This window comes from Aulostomus chinensis, chromosome 5 (genome assembly GCF_037954235.1).
Source record: "Aulostomus chinensis isolate RoL2024-O1b breed Wild chromosome 5, RoL_Achi_v1.0, whole genome shotgun sequence".
In the NCBI taxonomy this organism is placed as follows: domain Eukaryota; kingdom Metazoa; phylum Chordata; class Actinopteri; order Syngnathiformes; family Aulostomidae; genus Aulostomus; species Aulostomus chinensis.
This window is the reverse complement of record NC_141324.1, coordinates 2188342-2195467: the sequence shown is the minus strand read 5'-3', so window position 1 is coordinate 2195467 and position 7126 is coordinate 2188342. Positions and strand designations below refer to the sequence as shown.

At 41.8% G+C, this 7126-nt stretch overlaps 1 long non-coding RNA gene across 1 annotated transcript; it reads right to left on the bottom strand.

The window, feature by feature from the left end:
• Positions 1-644: 644 nt before the first annotated feature.
• LOC147260872 (uncharacterized) lies at positions 645-5015 on the bottom strand. Its single transcript, XR_015116187.1, has 4 exons — positions 4733-5015; positions 3757-3801; positions 3549-3599; positions 645-1189 (listed from the first exon to the last, which is right to left on the bottom strand). It is a non-coding gene; the product is annotated as an uncharacterized LOC147260872 (long non-coding RNA).
• Positions 5016-7126: the final 2111 nt, after the last annotated feature.

The window sequence follows — 7126 nt, the reverse complement described above, 5'->3', positions numbered from 1 at the left end:
ATTGGCCCCAAAAAGTGTAGAAACATTTCTGTCCATTTAAAATGAGATTATTGTCAAAGAATCTGAAAATATGAAAACCTGACATTTTAAGATTATGAGGACGGGGCGGGAGGAGGTGTTTCCTAGCACCACAGTGGATTCTGAGGACCCCCATTATTTATTGGGACATTTTCCATACACACACACAATCAGGCCAAAACCCTTAATTATGAGGACCACACTGGTTTAAGTGGTCAATACTAACACACACACACACACACACACACACACACACACACACACACACACACACACACACACACACACACACACTAACACACACACACACACACACACACACAATCAGGCCAAAACTCTTACCTATGAGGACAGCACACTGCTCAAACTGTACACTACACACATACATTAGTGTTGTTTGGCAATGCATCAGTGAAAAAGTACCCCACTGGCCCATTACCTGGTATTATCAGAGAGTAATATTACTAAACTGTAAGACTAGTACTCTCTCCACAATACTCTGCTATCTAAATGCAATAAACACTGAAAATTTATTTTATACATCAAATTTGCACTGAATGCTATTTTTAACTAAATTTTGTTCCTTTTATGTACCCTCATATCCTGAAATGACAATAAATGGTGTTTGAATCAGTTAATAAGTAATGAATAATGTATTAATGTGTTTTCACATCTTTCAATTCAAATCAACTGTTGATTTACGATTTAAATCGACATCAAAAATCTGAAGTGCAGAGTAATGTATCCCACCATAAAGTGCACAGCAACACTTGAGTAAGGGAATGACTTCATCACAAGTACTGTCCTGAGAGAACTGCAAAATATTGATTTCAAATTTAAACAACAGAAATTGAGCGGAACAGGAAGTCCACTGCACAAGAATCAAGGGGTAAAAACAACCCTCAACCACAGACCCAACACATTCACTGTAACAGCAAAGAGGTCTCTATCAGACCATATTTCTTCAAACATCAGGCCCCTGGTCCTCACAAAATCTCTGATGTTTTGAATGGTCCTGCTCATCAGAACAGGGTGCTCAGGAAGCCTGCACTGCCACACTCCAACTTTGTGTCAAGGTGTCCCTTTGAAATGGGAGTTTTGAAGTGTTTCATGACAGCACTCATTTCATCCTTGGTCCAGGGCCTTTCCACACATCTTCTTGATTTGAACTCTGTCAATCAAAAAAAAATCTCAATTAAGATAGTGAGGACAGTAGCTGTTATAAATTCAGTTTAATATTTTTTAAATGACCTTTGAGCTGCTGAAATTAAGGTTCATTATGTTCTACACCAGGCTTGTCCAAAGTCCCGGCCAGGGGCCAATCATGGCATGAGGTCAGCTTCTATACGGCTATATAGTTTTGGCCCACCACCACTGTCAAACAGAACTAAGAACGCATGCAGACCCAGAACACAGTTTCTCTTTCCACTTCATGGTGACAGCAGCACTCTGGAACTTCCCCTGACTGTGTGCCCCATACAGGCCACTTTGTTCCATGGCAACTCTTGATGAAAAGAGGACGACTGATTTTGAGGGCTGATGCTTCCAGGGAAGGTGGAAATTACAATATCTGTTCACGTCAATTGCTTAACACAGCAAATATTTTGCCTTTCATGGTTAAAGTACAAGTACATCAGCTCTTGGACATTTGCACATTTTAAAATCTGGCCCTCTTTGAAAAAAGCTTGGACACCCTTATGATATACAAAGGTCACATACAGTAGTATTTCTCTTAGTGATGTACACATGAGATGATGACACCATGTACTACATTGAACTGTGCTTGTAGTATTCTGTCAATATTTATCTATTCACTTCCATGTGCTGATGTACTGATACCACACTCTGGGTCACACACAGTAGTATTTCTCTTAGTGATGTGCACATGAGATGATGACACCATGTACTACATTGAACTGTGCTTGTAGTATTCTGTCAATATTTATCTATTCACTTCCATGTGCTGATGTACTGATACCACACTCTGGGTCACACACAGTAGTATTTCTCTTAGTGATGTACACATGAGATGATGACACCATGTACTACATTGAACTGTGCTTGTAGTATTCTGTCAATATTTATCTATTCACTTCCATGTGCTGATGTACTGATACCACACTCTGGGTCACACACAGTAGTATTTCTCTTAGTGATGTACACATGAGATGATGACACCATGTACTACATTGAACTGTGCTTGTAGTATTCTGTCAATATTTATCTATTCACTTCCATGTGCTGATGTACTGATACCACACTCTGGGTCACACACAGTAGTATTTCTCTTAGTGATGTACACGAGATGATGACACCATGTACTACATTGAACTGTGCTTGTAGTATTCTGTCAATATTTATCTATTCACTTCCATGTGCTGATGTACTGATGCCACACTCTGGGTCACACACAGTAGTATTTCTCTTAGTGATGTACACATGAGATGATGACACCATGTACTACATTGAACTGTGCTTGTAGTATTCTGTCAATATTTATCTATTCACTTCCATGTGCTGATGTACTGATACCACACTCTGGGTCACACACAGTAGTATTTCTCTTAGTGATGTACACATGAGATGATGACACCATGTACTACATTGAACTGTGCTTGTAGTATTCTGTCAATATTTATCTATTCACTTCCATGTGCTGATGTACTGATACCACACTCTGGGTCACACACAGTAGTATTTCTCTTAGTGATGTACACATGAGATGATGACACCATGTACTACATTGAACTGTGCTTGTAGTATTCTGTCAATATTTATCTATTCACTTCCATGTGCTGATGTACTGATACCACACTCTGGGTCACACACAGTAGTATTTCTCTTAGTGATGTACACATGAGATGATGACACCATGTACTACATTGAACTGTGCTTGTAGTATTCTGTCAATATTTATCTATTCACTTCCATGTGCTGATGTACTGATACCACACTCTGGGTCACACACAGTAGTATTTCTCTTAGTGATGTACACATGAGATGATGACACCATGTACTACATTGAACTGTGCTTGTAGTATTCTGTCAATATTTATCTATTCACTTCCATGTGCTGATGTACTGATACCACACTCTGGGTCACACACAGTTTTGTTTGCCCTGGAGAAGCAAGAAATTATTTTGTTGAATAGCTAGTACAATATCCTATCCATCTATGGAGAAGTTCACTTTCTACACCAAACAATACTACTTACTGAATAGCAGCCTGAACTTCTGGGTTGAACCTTCATTTTTTTTCTCGGTGGGGTAAGTTGGTCAGAGATCTTACTGGCTTAAGTTATTTTTCACTTTCCCTTACCAGGGGTCTGCAGCCTTTTTAATGTGAAGTGCCACTCCTCAGTCAGGGTGCCATGACAAACTTTGTGTAAATATTAACTTTCATAATGACACCGTATCAAAATGTAAATCTCCAAGGAACTATACGTTTTTTTGGACAAAATCTGGCAATGTGATTTCTGGAAACCCCTCTGAACCATTACTGCCATTTTAGACAAAAACAAAAACCTTACCTTTGCAACTCTTGGCCTCACCCTGGGTCAATTGCATACTTTTTCTTTTCCCTACAATAAATCAATAAATAACAAGAAGATTGAAGAAGTTCTGAAGTTTTCACGGCTTTGAAATTTGTCTGCGTTCTTCCCTCTGTCAGACACCATTTAGCACAGTAGTACTGCCTGCTATATAGCAAGGACAAATTATGAATTTCCCATACGTTACCAAAGGAGCTGGAGGGCTCTTCAGGTATTGTCATTTCTTGATTTTCTGGTGAAAAGAATACAAAAAAGGCTTTCAGCATCTATCCAAGTTAAGTGATCAATGAGCTACGTTGGTAGTGGCAGTGATTAGGAGTGCCTGGTCTAACTTTTATGAATATGTTCTTGTTTCCTGTATGTGTACATAGATATACCACATGATTCCTCTTGAATGTGGAACCAAACCATGGACTTAACCCTGATGGCCACATTTAGCTCACTGTTAGGGCTATTTATCGTGACGACCATGTACCTTGCCGACTTTGTGCGAGTAGACTTTAAATCAAGTCTAAAGTCACAGTCAGTCAAAGACAAAATGACACATGAAGGCTGGGTGGAGCAGCACACAGCCTCCCTGCTGAGGAGAGGAAATATCCAGGCTGATCAACAGCCTCCATCAGGCTTGATCGTGTCGAGCAGTAGTCAAGGGGCCTTCTTTGATTTCCTTTTTTGACTCTAGTTTGTTGCTGAATGTGTTTACACATTGGTGTACACTTTGGTTTCACTCCTTCACATTAATATAAGCTTAAATATCCAACAGTAACTGCTGCTGCTCTTTGAAAACATTTAAGATAAAACATTAAATTAAAGTCAACATTAAAATGACTATTATCATGAAATGATTTGAAAGAGTTTTCTTTGAAAGCAATGATATTTGTTTGTAGTGCATTTCTGTTTCTGCTCTCAACCTGATATTTCCTAATAAAAAATCAGAAAGAGGAAAAAAGACCATTTTAATAATGTTGAACTAGGAGTCAAAGGGTCTGACATCTGCAGTGCTGAACTATATAATACGTGCCAATACTGTTCCTAATAATTAGTAGTACTCCTGGTGCTAGCAAACATGCTAACGTCTGTGGGTAAGTAGCTGTGGCCAGCTGAAAAGTTGCAAATCAGTAACAAACATTGCTGTTTACTAAGTTAAACAATAATAGTCTGACCTGGTTTCTGATCCATCAAAGTGAGGAAAAATATGAAGTCCAATGTACGGTATTCTTGTGGTCCCGTCTGCAGACTCTGCGAGTGCCGAGTAATGCCGATGCGGAGAAGTGCGGGCTGAGACAATGGCGCCTTTAGAATTCAAAAACCTGGACATAGTAGGCGGGGCCTTGCTGTATTACTCCAATAGAAATTCTTCTGAAAAATTGCTCTCACTCTATTGGTCACAGGAGATATTTATGACTCCAAATGAGTAGATACGACTACTGAAGAGGAAAATAATAACTCTAAAATAATTACTCTGGGAAAATTACTCCCCAGTTTTTCCTCTGGTCCAGGAGAGACCTGGTCTCTACTACCAGTTCTAGTCAACACGTGGCAGCAGCGTTCTGGACCAGCTGGAGAGTCTTTAGGGACTTATTAGTCCAGCCTGGTAGGAGGGAGGTGCAGTAATCCAGCCTGGAAGTGACAAAAGCAGGGACTAGTTTTTCTGCATCTTCTTGAGCCAGGATGTGTCTGATCTTAGCGATGTTACGTAGATGGAAGAAGGCGTCCTGGAGATTTGTTGAATGTGGGAGTTAAAGGGTCCTGGTCAAAGAGAACTCCTAGGTTCCTTACAGTGGTGCTGGGGGCCAGGGTGGTGCCATCCAGGGTACCTGTCTCATAAGATCAGGTGGTCCTCAGGTGTTTGGGCCCAGCACCAGAACTTCAGTTTATCAGAGTTTAATAAAGGAAATGATGGTCCTCCATGTTTCCTGTCCTTCAGACAGGCCTCCAGTTCAGTCAGCTGGTTTGTTCCATGTGGATCATTGATGAGTTCAGCTGAGTGTCGTCTGCATAGCAGTGAACATTAATGGAGTGTTTCCTGATCATGTGACCTAGAGGAAGCAGGTACAGGGTGAAGAGGACTGGTCCAAGCACAGACCCTTGAGGAACACAAGAACTGACTGTAGTGGTCTCAGAGGAACCATCATTAACTGGTACCAACTGAGATTACCCAGTAAATATGACCTGAACCAGTTTAGTGTGGTTCCTTTCATACCAGTGACAGGTTCCAGTCCCTGTAGAAGGATATGGTGGTCAATGGTATCAAAGCTGCACTGAGATCTAATCAGACCAGCACAGAGACCAGTCCCTCATCTGGTACCAGCAGGAGGTCACTGGTACCTTTGACTAGTTCTGTTTCTGTGCTAGGATGAACCTGGAACCTGACTGAATCCTCCAATCAGCTGTTGCTGTGGAGAAGTCACAGAGCTGTTTAGCAACTGCTTTCTCCAGAACCTTGGAGAGAAAAGGAAGATGTGATGTTGGTCTGTACTTGGTAGAACTTCTGGATCCAGGCTTGTTTTTGAGGAGGGTTTCATTCTTGCTACTTTAAAGGACTGAGGGACGGAACCAGATACCAGCGCCACATTGATCATATCTAAGAGGGAGGGGCTAACGAGGGGAGAGGGTCTTGGAGCAGCTTAGTTGGGATGGGGTCTAGGAGACAGGTGGAGGTTTAGAGGAGGACATTATTGAACTGAGCTCATGAAGGCTGATGGGAGAAAAACTATCCAAGTGTGTGTCTGGTCCTCCAGCTGCCTCTAAGGTTCTGGGTTCTAGGGGCCATGTTGTCAGCTGATGGCAGCAGGAGAAGAAGTTTCTCTCTAATCAGGAGAATTTTGTCGTTAAAGAAGTCCATGAACTCTTTGCTGCCCAGGGAAACAGGACTACTTGGTTCAGTAGAGCCGTGGCTCTCTGTCAGTCTGGCTCCAGTACTGAAGAGGAACCTGGGTTGTTCTTGAGTTACTCTATTAGTGCTGAGTAGTCGGCTGCTCTGGTTCTACCAGGGGCTTTCTTCTAGGTTCTAAGGCCATCTTGCCAGACTCCATGTGACTCCTCCAGTTTGGAGCAGCGCCATCTTCTCTCCAGTTTCTGGGTTTCTTGTTGAAGCTGTCAGGTTCCAGAACCGTACCAAGGTGCTTGTTTCCTTGGGTTCATAGTTTTCTACTTTAGGGGGCCAGCAGAGTCCAGAGTTGTTGCTAAGGTGCCTGCTGCTCTATGGATGAAATGATCAGTTTGGGAGGGACTAAGGTGGACAACAGCGCCCTCTGTTACAGTGGGACATGACACTGAATTAAGCACCAATGTGTCACCAGTGGGTCAATAAGAGGTCCCAAAGTAGGAGGAAAAAGGAACTGAGATTTGGCGAGGCTCAGAAGACTGGATTCACTCAAGGAGTGCAGAAGGACAAGGCTGAACACAAAGAAGTTCAAGTGGCACCGTACTTTATAATTGTGAATCCATAAATATGAGACAGTGACAAGATTACCAGGATGGAAAAACATGGCCATGAGGAAATATTTACAATACGGACGCTCTTCAGACCAATACAGCGTAAGAAGCATTCCACA